Here is a 13,229-nt window from a genome sequence, read left to right as displayed (position 1 = left end):
CGGGACCCTTTAAAACGAGCCGCAGTGCTCAGTGTGGGACCGAAATCACTTCGATCACCATGTAAATAAATCTCTGTTAGTTTTCTCTATTGCTCGACTCGTCTCTGCATCGTCGTCAAACGCGATGCCCGAGTGCCTGCTGCCCGACTTCTGACGATCGGCTCTTCGCTACCCGTTGGGTCCGCTAACGGAGCAGACACAACGCAACAACGGGTATTAAAGGTTGCAAAGCGACGGGACGGCGCTCACCGCCCGCTTAACCGCAACAGCACATCTCCCGCTCATCGAAGCAAGACGCGGACCGCGGCAGCGTTCGTCGCTCCAGCACGTCTCGCTTAACGCCTTGTCGCCGCCAGGACCAACAGTCTCCACAACTTTCCTGGGCGGACAGAGTAGCAGGCAACAGACTCAAAGCTACCAGCAAGCCCTCAACCCTTCCACCCAGACAGGTGGACCCCCGTGACCAGGGAGTTCCAGGCACTGCGAAATGAGGTGAGTCGTCTTAGCTCTCTCATCAAGACACCCAACTCCACCCTTCTATAGCTTCCGCCAATAATCCCCCCCACGCAACCCATGCTGCTAAATCAAACACCACTAAAAACATGGAACGATCGGACTCCCAAACCCCCACCTCACCCCCATGCAAGCCACCACCCATCACCCAGACCAACGCTCAATCCCTAGAGGCCCGCATGGACGCTAAACTTGCCGAAATGGACAAGCGTCTAGAAGAAAAATTCAATTACCTCATAGACCACCTGTCCCAATGCTTTGAGCAACAAATTGAAGCTGCATTTACGCGCGTGGTGCACACCCTAGAGATGAGCCTCACACGGTACGACACCCGCCTCCAAATAGAGCAGGCCCCTGCCTCGCTGCATCTACCCAATCTCGCCTACCTACCCCACAGAACCCCCTACCCAACCCACCTACCCTCCCCCCACCCAAGCTACAGTATGGCGAGGCGACCACCTAATTCCTTATCAATTCTGCAATGGAACTGCCGCCGCTTCCGGGGCAAGCGCGCACCCTTCCAACTCCTCCTCCCCACACTTCACAAGCCCCACATCCTCCTCCTTCAGGACACACATGCCCCTACCACGCTTCCCAGCTACGCATCCGTTCCCTGTGACGCAACGAATACACCCAGGGCTTCCACACTCATACATCGGTCCATTGCACACAAAACGCATCAGATCACCTTCGAGACATCCTGCGCGATCACAGAAATCATACTAGATGCACAGTCCACACTATCTATTTTGATTGCAAATATATACCACCCACCGTCTCATCCGATGACTTCATTGGAAGCGCTACTGCGCTATCTCCATTGTATTGCAGGAAAGCATCCATTATTATCGGAGGGGACTTCAACAGTCAGCATACTGACTGGGGTTACCGCATCACCACGGGAGGAGGAAGGCGACTCTGGTACCTGGTTCAAGAGCTCCGCCTCACAATACACAAGAACGTTAGCTCTCCCACGAAATTGGCAACAGTGTCAGCGTGTACACCAGCCCGGACTTTACACTGAGCCGCAACTTTGCGGGTATTACGTGGAACACAACACATAACACATTAAGGAGCGATCATTACATCCTCTCCGTTACAGTACCGTTCAAACAAAGGACGACACTTCACCTAACACACAAACTCACCAACTGGAATGCGATCCGCACTGCACGGGCTGCCCTTCCTGACGGTCCCATTTCAGACATCGACCAATGGGTGGCATTACTCATGAACGATGTCTCCGCACACACTCGAACCTTTGACACCACACCAGATACGCCCACTCTCGACACTCGCCTGGCCCACCTCTGGGAGGCCCACTATAGAATCCTTGAGCGCCGGAAAGGGCAAAAGCTCAATCGAACCCTTAAAAAGCGGCTAGCCGCACTGCAAACACCAATTAATGAGCACTCTGAGGAGCTCTGCCGATCCAACTGGGGACAGATTTGCGATAGTATGGCTGGCAATCTTTCCGCCAGACGCAGTTGGCAAATCATCCGTCACTTAATTGACGCCACGCAATCCAAAACAGCCACAAAACAGTACGTCACCCGCCTTATACACTGGAAAGACCTTTCTGCCGACGCACTCATCGACATACTTAGGAACACACAGCTCCCGGTACCACAAACCCCCTGCCCCTCTATGCAGGCACCCCGAATGCCAATCTCGACGCGGAGATTACGGAAGCAGAAGTCAGAGCGGCCCTCTTGACTCTCCGCTCTAACTCCACTCCAGCAGTTGACCGTATCTCCAATAGAATGCTCCGCAATTTGGGCGATCAGTCAATTGCCCAGCTCAAGGTGTACTTCAACATATGCTGGCAGGAGGGCACCCATCTTCAATCCTGTCGTCGCGCCAAAATCTTATTCATACCCAAGTCCCACAAATTCCTTACACCTGCAAATCGTTGTCCCATCTCACTAACATCATGCCTGGGCAAGCTTTTGGAGCATGTCGCACTCGCCTGACTCACCCAACACATGACGGAGCAAGACCTCTACCCGCGCAGCATGGTAAGCTTCCATCCCCACCTGTCGGCACAGGACGCCATGCTCCAGCTCACACAGGATAATTTTGACCTCCTCATACCGGGCCACACAAAAGCTTCCCTCGCCTTGACTCTCTCCAAGGCCTTTGATCGCCTAGACCATCAAGCGATCATGGCGGCGCTTTCCCCCTTGAACATAGGTGAACGTATGTACACCTATATTCAAGCATTCCGTACTAACCGCACGGCCGAAAACCACTTCAGTCCCGACACATACCGCCCATACACACTTAGTGGGGTTGGCACCCCCAGGGATCTGGTTGGCAACTCTCTCCTTTTCTCTTCAATACCACACTCATCCCCCTTGCCCGCAAACTACAAACCATCTTTCACCTTCGGCATACACTCTATGCTGATGATATCACTCTATCGACCACCCATGGCAGTGATGGAGACAGAGAATACTCTGCAGTCGGCAGCTACCCTCACCAAAGCACATTCGCGGAGTATCGGACTCTCATGCTCTCCGGAGAAGCCGGAGCTCCTCATACTGCGCCCCACATCCCGAAACTGCTCCACAGCCCCATAACTGGGACACTGGAAGTCCGGTACATCCCGGAGGTACAAAAAGAGCTCTCAAAAGAGCTACAACTGGGGCTACTTGGGAACGAATCCTTGAATGTATTGGAGAGTGCAATCAAAATACGGAAAGGAAAACGAGCGTTTGGTCCTGTGTGTTCGTTCCTTTCCGTATTTTGATAGCACTCACCGATTCCTTCAAGGATACACACTATGCGGGCACTGAGCCTCCACATCCAGAACAACGGGAAGAACAGTCTCACCATCCAGAAATCACATTACTTAATCATGATGCGAGCTCAAAGCATGTGCGAAGCAAGCGTAGGAAGAATACGCTTCATATAGCAGCAATCGCGCCGAGCAAGTCACGTAATCTCTCTGTCCTCGTCCAAGCGCGCGCCGCCGAACCCCATCAGAGCTGCACTACTGTATTACGTGACCGTCTCCGCCTCCGCCAATCAGCGCGAGCGCACCTTTCCTCCCAGCACCGCTACTCCTCTCCACTAATCTCCTGCTCCACATCTAATGCTAACCATGCTTCATCACCACATGGACGCCTTTTTCGATAGCGACCCACTTAATGCAGTCGCTCTAAAAGTGACATTACAGGTAATGCCATGCTCACATTCTCGACGCTGTGTAGCCGATGAGCGGATGATTAGCGCCACTGGTGGCGGCAATAGAAGCTCCAGGAAAAAAAAACACATTTGGCGCCAGATGAAGATCACGCTTCCTAGAAAATAGGGTTCTTTAGCAGTGGTGCCACCCGACGAGTGAGGTGCCACAAGTGGTTTACAAAACACCGGTACATTCTGTGCCAACAAAAACATTTGAAGTAGTGCCACAGCATTATGTTAAAGCCACCAAGAAAACAAAGCACGCTACTCCGCCTTTTAGCGCAGGCAAGGCCAACTCAGAAAGTAACTCACTGTTCAGCGAAGTTCAGTGTGCCATAGTGATGGGGCTTCACTTACGCAGTCTGTCTATTCGATGAACCGGCCCAACGTAGGTAGGGGTGATGCATCTGAGTGCACCCGGACAAATATGAGGACACGCGCATGTCGCACAGTCTTGTGTGCTGTATCAACACGCTCTACGCACTTCGTCCTTTCGGGACTATCGACGACCCTTAGTCCCAGAAGACGGAGAGGAGGAGCCAAGAAACCAACGGAAGGACAAACGGCGTCATTTTTAGCTCCTGCTCTCTTGGTCTGTTTTGATGGCGCGTTTGCAACTGTAATGGCATGCTTGCTGCTTCCTAAATTGTGGTCTTTTGTATCGAAGTCCGCGAGAGTACTCAACAAGTGAAATAAACTGTTCAACGGTTTTTCCGAAACAACTGTACCGTCGCTATCCATGCGGAAGACAAAACCGTTTCTGTAACGGAGGCTTAGTGGCATGGGAGCAATCGGTAACTGAGAATGCTGCGATATAAACGCAACTCTCTTTGAAATACACGTGGGAGTTAGGTCCGTAGCGTGCGTAAAGGTAATATGCAATTTCAATTATTTGGTCTAAGTATTTGGTTTCACACTGTCTGGCAGCGAAGCGGTCCTTGAAATGGCAAATACGTGGTCGTCGTCGCGTTACCGTGCACTAAAGTCCATATTTCACAGTATCAGTGTGCCCTGAGGAAAGCCAAGACTACAAACTTGCGGCTGCGGCGAGGAAAAGACCGCGTTGAGAAGGCGCCTGGAGGGAGCAACTGAACATTGCCACGATCACGAAAGCGCCGGGTTCCGAAGCACAGTGCGTCATTACAAAGAGAGACAGAGAAACCCTTTAATGATAAACAGAATTTAGCCGGCGCTTAAAAATTGCTGGCATGCTACTCTGCGTGGGAAAAGGAATTTGGGAGATAAATACTGATCGAGAGCGGTGCGGAAAAAGTAAAATAAAAGAAATAAAAAGAGGGGAAGATAAAATGCTGTCATTAAGTGCGTACTAAGGGGCATCGGCGAGTAATGATGTAACATAAAAAGGATGCAGTGCATAATCAAATAAATGACCTGTTAAAGTTCACTGCGTGAAAAATGCTTGAGGGTAACATGCAAGGTGATGTTAAAGCTTGCCGAGGTTTCCAGTCGCAATTAAATATGCAAACAAGAAGTTCAATGTATGTCTCTGTTGCCTAAGTCATGCTAAGGGTAGGCGCTGGGAAGAGCTCTATTCGCTCTCCCCAACGCACTGCGTATGCTGACGCACGCTCGTCAGCATACGCAGGGCACTCAAGTCGCATATGGTCTACAGTTTCGATCGAGGAGCAGTTGTCACAAAGCGGACTGTTCATTTGATCGAAACGGTGTCGCAAGCCCTTTGTAAATGCAGTGTTGAAGCAAAGTTGGTGATAAAGTGTTTCCACATGGCGAGTAATTCAGGGAGGGATTCTTCATCTGAGATGATGGTCGACTAAGTAAACCAATTAGTAGTGATGCGTCAGCAAGCTGCAGAGCCGATTCGTTTGTCGGTAGCAAATGTTTTATTCATTTGAGACTCATGACATTTCGTGAAGAAAATACAAATGTATCTGCGATGTTGGTGGCCTTTATGGGGCGCCTAATCTGATTTTTCATTGGCCAGAATGCCATAGTGTGCTAGTACGCACTGAAATGTTATGCAGTGGCCAGCGGTAATAGCCAAATGATGTAGATACCCGATGTCAAGGGAAACTGGCTGATGATTGGTTTCCTTCAGAAGGTTGGATAGGATCTGCAGATATGCTTTGGAGTCTGTAAAAACACCCATCGGCCAGGGGTTTGGCGCAGAATATCGCGAACAGTTTCTTTATATTGCCGTGAAGGTGAGCTGTCGTAGAGGACCTCTTCTGCTGCAGCTGGTAAGAAAACAAAATGGCTTGTTTTGGGCACATGAAGGCCACGTGATGAAGGTTTTTGTGTAGTTGAACCGTCGGTGAATATGCGGGTTTGCTGCGTGTGTACATTGGTTAAGTAGGCAAGAGTAGCTTGCAGCAGCCCTGCCTGTGGCATGCGGCTCTTTTCACTCACAGCTGGAAGAAATTTCTTCACATTTAGAGGCAGGAGTGTCCAGGGGGAAAGGTCAGACGTAGTACTTTCCGCGGGCTAATTAGAAAGGCTAATTAAGAATAAGCTGCGAGTTAGCCACTCTTGACTGTGATTAGAGAGCGAGAGCTGTGGTGTATTGGCAACCAGACGTGACTTAGCGTCTGTAACGTTGAGTGCGTTCTGGACAGCTGCCAGCACCGGAGTTCGTCGAAGCGCCTGTGTCTTCATTCCCGTCCATGTCGCCCGTTCAAAAGACGTCTCAGTACATGACTCGACCATACCTTCCTAAGACATCTGTGCATTCACTAGAGGCGCACCATCTGCTGTAACATCGCCACACATTGGGTCTTGGAGTTTCAGTTGGCGCCGCATGACAGCACTACAACTGCACGCCATGCATGAAGGAAATTCACCTGAAACGTACTTTGCTACTCCCTTATTATGAATATCTGTAATTTTCATGCTTGTAATTAAAATATTCATTACGCCTCACAAAGACATTAAGACTGACCAAAAAAGTTGTGCTCAGTGGATGGCTACAGGCCTATTACGGTGGCAAATGTCGACTATAAAATTTTCGCGAAAGTGCTATCAAATCGTCTGCAACACGCGTTGTTACTTCTCATTGGTCCTCACCAGGCGTGTTGTTTGAGAGGCTGCTCCATACAAAGTAACATATATTTTGCACATACAATTCTCTAATATTGCTCCAGTTCTTATGAGCAGATTGCTTTAGTGCCGATTGATCATAAGAAGGCATTTGATCGTGGCCGACATTCGTTTCCGTTTTCTTTTCTCGAGCGTGGCAATGTTGGATCAACGGTACTAAAAGGGGTGCAACTTTGCTACGACAAGTGTTGCACTCGCTTGATTGTTAACGGTCATCTTTCGGAGCCTGTCATCCGTGAGGCAAGGCTCTCCTGTGTCACCGCTGCTCTTTGCCCTCTATCTATAGTCACTTTGTTTGAGTGTGCTGCGAAACAACAATAACCATGATTTTGTTTACTTTGGCAATGAAGTCAAAGTCCTTCCTTACGCTGGTGATTGGCGTTGTTCTGCATTAATAAACCCAGTATTATGAAAACTAAAACCACTATTGAGCAGTTTGGCATTGTCTCTGGCGCTCAAAAGAATGGCTCTAAAAGTTCAGGCCTGTGATTCGGTTGATGGGAATCGATGCCGATTTATGCTGGATTTGAATGGTCTCGTTTCCGCCCTAATACATTGGAGCTCCCCTTCATGCATTCACGTCTAGTGGGCATTAGTGGAGAGAACCGGTCCTGGACCTTCAGAGCTATGCTCAGTTTTATTCTGCACAGCCTATTCACTTTTGGTTGAGCGCAGGCCTGGAACATGTTTCTAGTAACAAAAGTTAACTACGTCTTGCACGTACTTCATTGCTCCAGACACTGCATCTAAACCTTTCACCCAACATTTGCGACGTCGATATTGTCTCATCCAGTTTTGAGCCGATGCGGTGCTATAACCTTGTCAGGCCTGTTTCTGTAGGCAGACTAGGTTTGGCACACCTCTACGTGAGACAGTTAGTTGCACGTTTCTTCTTTTTCCGCGACAGCTCCTATTCAGTTATCACAGCTTCCATTAACCTTTATCCGAACTTAGCGGCCTCTTGTAATTTTATCGAGCGGCCAACACCATTTAGTTTCATGAAGAAAGTTTATGACTCGGTGTATTTTCTGGCATTTCGCTTTTCTTATGAGTACTTAGTCTCTGTTTCATGTAAAAATTTGCACAAAGGATTGATGTCTATGTTCTTTCCATCTTCACTGTATCGCTCTCTCTACTCTAATTCTAGTGAAAATGATGGGCTGAGACAAGCAGGTAAAATGCAGATTTCGCCTTCTCTACCTGTTAAAATGTGGCTTCGAAAAAGTATTTTTGCTTCATCAGTTATTTGCGCCTATATGATGCACCTAAAAGCATCGAACACTTCTTTATTTCCTGCAAGGACGCGATTTTAATTCGGGACTTTCTGCAAAGGACACCGAAGAACGACTGAATTCTCACTGTATGCGTTACCTAATGGCCACCCAATATGACCACGAACCCTTTGACATGATTTTCCTGCTCATAAACCTAACACTATGCCCATGGTGCCAAGCCCGCCCAACACTCTTTCACATTTCGTGGGGACGCCGGGCGAAACCGATCCACTTACAGACGTACTAAACGTCATTTGAGCGGAGGGAAGCGATGCTGATCAGCGATCGTATCGAGGACCGAAGAGCCGTAAAAAAAGATGTCCTTCTGGCAGCTCAAGCCAGTGGAGCCCTGGAATTAGGACCGCACACAGAAGCCTCAAAAACATCCCTCTAATTTTAATCAATAAAGTTTAACTACCTACCTACCAGCTCGGACCACATAGCTTGTGCAAAAATTTGGAGGACGATTAAGCTTCGTCTTTAAGAGTGAGATGCGACAATGTGTCGCACCGTTGCGAAGGAGTGCACGGAACACCATCGCCCGTTCGGCGCTACGCGTGGCTCGTTGGACAATTTATGGAAAGGACGCCTGCGTCACATATCTCGGTGGACACCCGAACAGGGCCCGTAAGGGAAGGAAAATGAAATGAAAATTAGTTTTAAGGAAAGGTAATGACGCCTGTCTCACAATTCTCGCTGGACACCTGTACCGTGCAGTAGGGGAAGGAAAATCCCTTCCCTTACGGCGCGGTTCAGGTGTCCACCGAGATGCGCCATTTTGTAGCGGGAGATACACTAGGATACCAGTCGAGCGTTTCGCGGTACACGCGAGAGGCCAGTTGGATGCATGCATCGTTACCAAAGCACAAGGGAGAGGCCACTTGTGCTCATGCGCCGTTACCATGGCAACCGGGGAGGAGGAGTGGGTGCGCTACGCGCTTCGTCGGCGCCGTCGCCGCTCTTTCTTTCTTTCTTTCTTTCTTTCTTTCTTTCTTTCTTTCTTTCTTTCCTTCTTTCTTTCTTTCTTTCTTTCTTTCTTTCTTTCTTTCTTTCTTTCTTTCTGTATAACTCTCTCAACTCTAATTGTAGTGGGCATGATGTGCTGAGACGAGTAGGTAAAATGCCGATTTCGCCTTGTCTGCCTGTTAAAATGTGGCTTCACAAACCTATTTTTGCTTCATCTGTTATTTGAGGCTATATGATGCACCTGAAACCATCGAACACTTCTTTATTTCTTGCAAAAACACGACATTATTTCGGGACATTCTACAAAGGGCACTGAAGAAAGACTGAATTCTCACTGTATGCGTTCCCTAATGGCCACCCACTATGACCACGAACCCTTTGACATGATTTTCCTGCTCATAAATTTAACAATACGCACATGGTACCAAGCCCGCCCAACACTCTTCCACATTTCGTAGGGACACCGGGCGAAACCGACCCACTCACAGACGCACTACACGTCATTTGAGCGGATGGAGGCGTTGCTGATCAGCGATCGCATCGAGGAGCAAAGAGCCCTCATAAAACAGGCCCTTCTGGCAGCTCAATCCCATGGAGCCCTGGAATTAGGACCCCACCCAAAAGCCTGAGAAACATTCCTCTAATTTTAATCATTAAAGTTCAACTACCTACCTACCTGCTCGGACCAAATAGCCTGTGCAAACATTTGGAGGACGCTTAAGCTTCGTTTTCAGGATTGAGATGCGACAGCGTTTTGCAGTGTTGCCAAGGAGTGCACGGAACGCCATTGCCCGTTCCGCGCGTTGCGTGGCCCGTTGGACAATTTAAGGAAAGGACGCATGTGCCACATATCTCGGTGGACACCCGAACCACGTCGTAAGGGAAGGAAAATGAAATGGAAGTTGGTTTTAAGGAAAGGTAATGAAACCTGTCTCACAATTGTCGCTGGACACGTGTACCGCGCCGTAGGAAAAGGAAAACCTCTTCCCTTATGCGCGGTTCAGGTGTCCATCGAGATGTGTCATTTTGCGGCGGGAGCTACACTAGGCTACCAGTCGAGCATTTCGCGGTGCACGCGAGAAAAGTTGTGCGCATGCGCCGTTACCATGGCAACCGGGGAAGAGGAGTGGGTGCGCCGCGCGCTTCGTCCCCGCTCTTTCTTGCGGAGTCCCTTCCTTATCCCACCACTGCGCTGGTAGGTGGCTGTACAAAAAGCAGCCGCCGATGAGGTTTGAGACACCCAGTTGTCCTTCCTCCTTTTTTGGCTGTACAAAAAGCAGCCGCCGATGAGGTTTGAGACACCCAAGTTGTCCTTCCTCCTTTATCTCTTCCCTTATGACGCGGTTCAGGTGTCCGCCGATATTTGAGACAGATACTGCGGCCATTTCCTTTCCCCAAAAATTTGAGTACGCTTAAGCTTCGCCTTTAAGAGTGAGACGGGACAGCGTATCGCGGCGTTGCCGAGGAGTACACGGAACGCCATCGCCCGTTCGGCGCGACGCGTGGCCCGTTGGACAATTTAGGGAAAGGCGCCTGTTCCATATCTCGGCGGACACCCTAAGGGAAGGAAAATGAAATGAACAATCGTTTTTAAATAGTGGGCTTCATGTGCGCGAAAGAGCGAGCGACGCGACGTGGCGGCTCGGCGACGCTTGCTCAGTGGCTTGTGGGCAACCTCCATGTAAGCGAAGGCGGCAGGCGATGCGCACCCGCGACGTGCACAGCGGACTACGTGCTTTGCGCACTCCAGCTTTGTAAACACGGCCGCAACCTGTTCTCTCTCTTAAAATTTTGTGAGTGTGCTTCATAGTCAGGCCAAAAGAAATACTTCCTCTACGGCAGTGGTGTAGCGGCAGTGGAGATAACCAAGCCGGCGTGGATGCGGAGAAGTCACATCGCGGATTCACGGGGGAGGTGTGCTTTCGTTCGGTGCCTGTCCACTCCGGCTTAGTAAAAACACTCCCGCAAACTGTCACCGCAATCTGCTTGTAAGTGAGGAAACTATAATATACAAGTGAGATTGCGCGCCGCGAGTGTTTCTGCATGTATATACTGTTGGAGCGCATCGGCACGGCGCGTCGAGCGCCGGTAGCCGCGGCTCGACACGCATTTCTCCCTACAGTACGCCCGCTGGTATAGCCCGCACAAAACGTTAGCCCTCCATTACGAACAAATAGATTGTTCTCATTATTTAAATGATGCGGGTCTGCCTCACACATACAGCAAAGCAAATATTTTCTCGACGGTGGTGACGACCAAGACGACGCGCTTGTTGAGACCACGGTGGTTGAGGCTCTCTCGGGTCTCGAAGGAAAAGCTGTGATATACCACGAACAAACCGGAAACGGCTGTGTGGGGCTCTGATTGGCCAATTGCGTGGGCGACTTCCAGGCGATGAGCGAAATTTTCTGTTAGTGCAGATCCGAGCGACGAGACAATCGAAAAGGCAAAAATGCTTCGCGCGGCGGCGTCGTTCGTCGCTTGCCGCTGTCGTCTTCGCGAGTTTTCGCGTACATGGAGTTTAGGGTTAAGGAAAGGAAATGACGCCTGTCTCACATTTTTCCCTGGACACTTGGACCGCCGTAAGGGAAGAAAAAATCGATCAATCAATCGATCGATCAATCAATCAATCAATCAATCGATCAATCAATCAATCAATCAATCAATCAGTCAGTCAGTCAATCGACCAATCGATAAATCGATCAATCGATCAATGGATCGATCAATCCATCGCCCAATAAATCAATTAATCAATCAATCAATTCATCAATCAATCAATCAATCAATCAATCAATCCTTAACGCTCTCACGTTAAAATCCCTTCCCTTACGGCATGGTTCAGGTGTACACCGAGGTGCGCCGTTTTTCGCTCACGGCCAAAGATGCTGACGAGGACGGCACCGGCTTTTCTGCGACACGAGCTCCTTAACGCTTGTCGCGTTAAAACGCGCATGTTGGACCGGAATGCTGAGCCTGTCGTATCCCTCAGTGCACATTTCGGCCAGATGGTGAATCAGCTGAAAGACACGAAGACGGTGACTATCAACCGGACTGGTTCCCGTTATTGATGTCTTTTCTTGCCACCGGTTTAGTAAAGTTGTTTTCAGACGCGTGCTTTAGGTGTATGGTGTTGTGTTTCCATTTGACTGATTACTTTGTAAATAATGTATATAGTTGTTTCCTGCATATAAACGTGGGTAATAAGAACCAGACCGAAAAAAACCACAGTCGAGGCAGCGTGGAAGTGTCCCCGTGTCGCATGCCGGAGGCCCAGGTTCGATTCCCACGTACAGCGCAATTTTCGTTCTGTTTTTTCTATTAACTGAGGCCGCTTCAAGGTCAGTTCTGGGCCGCTGAAGATAATTCGTGCCGACAGAGCAAAATCGGCGCCGCTAGGCTAGAAAAAAGCGTTCGCTCTAACTGTAGAGACGGGCAGTAGCGGAACAGCTTGGCTAAAGCCATAGTTAGTTAGGTAGCCTCGGTGTAGGAAGTCCTTCTTTCCTTAGAGGACATTTGGGGAAGGGTACTCGTAGTTTCCTGGGCGTCAATCACATCTAGCGGGAGACAGCCTGCTATTTTTCCTGATAATTTGTTAGCCATTCTTCTTGTGGTGCATTTTCTTGCCTCCTGATCCAGTTGCGTACGCTTGTTATAATCTTGTCAATGTTCTATCGTGCGGGATTAAAAGAAAAGAAAAAACACTGCACAAAAATGTTTTTGCACACGGGATATGCTGGCAGACAGACGCAAACTGTAAGGATAATTATGATCGTAATATCAGCAATTAAATGCAATAATTAAGTTTTGTTTCACTACAGTTAACGTGCGTGTTTATATTGAAAACATAGATAGTGACTATCATATTTTGTACACTTTCAGTAACACGCCTGAGTCCTGAGATATGCTGCCTAAAATTCAGCGCAATCTGCCTAATTACGCATGCGAGACCACGGTACTGGGCATGAAACTCCCTCCTAGTGTGACGTAGCTGTTGCGTATGACGTTCCGTCTGACAAGAAAGTGACGTGACAGGTGTCGGGGATTAGTTTTCGCTCTTGGCCAGCGGTGCGGTGTCGCTGCGCTTGCCTGCACGCGAAGTCTAAAGCGGCACCCCGTCTTATCACCCACTCTATTAGCAATCGCTTAAGGAAACAAAGTGGCCACATTTCGCTCGAACAGTCATTCTTCGGTTTCGCTGGCGAAGAAAAAACA

Source organism: Amblyomma americanum, chromosome 5 (assembly GCF_052857255.1).
Source record: "Amblyomma americanum isolate KBUSLIRL-KWMA chromosome 5, ASM5285725v1, whole genome shotgun sequence".
Classification (NCBI taxonomy): domain Eukaryota; kingdom Metazoa; phylum Arthropoda; class Arachnida; order Ixodida; family Ixodidae; genus Amblyomma; species Amblyomma americanum.
Note: the sequence above shows the minus strand (reverse complement) of the source record.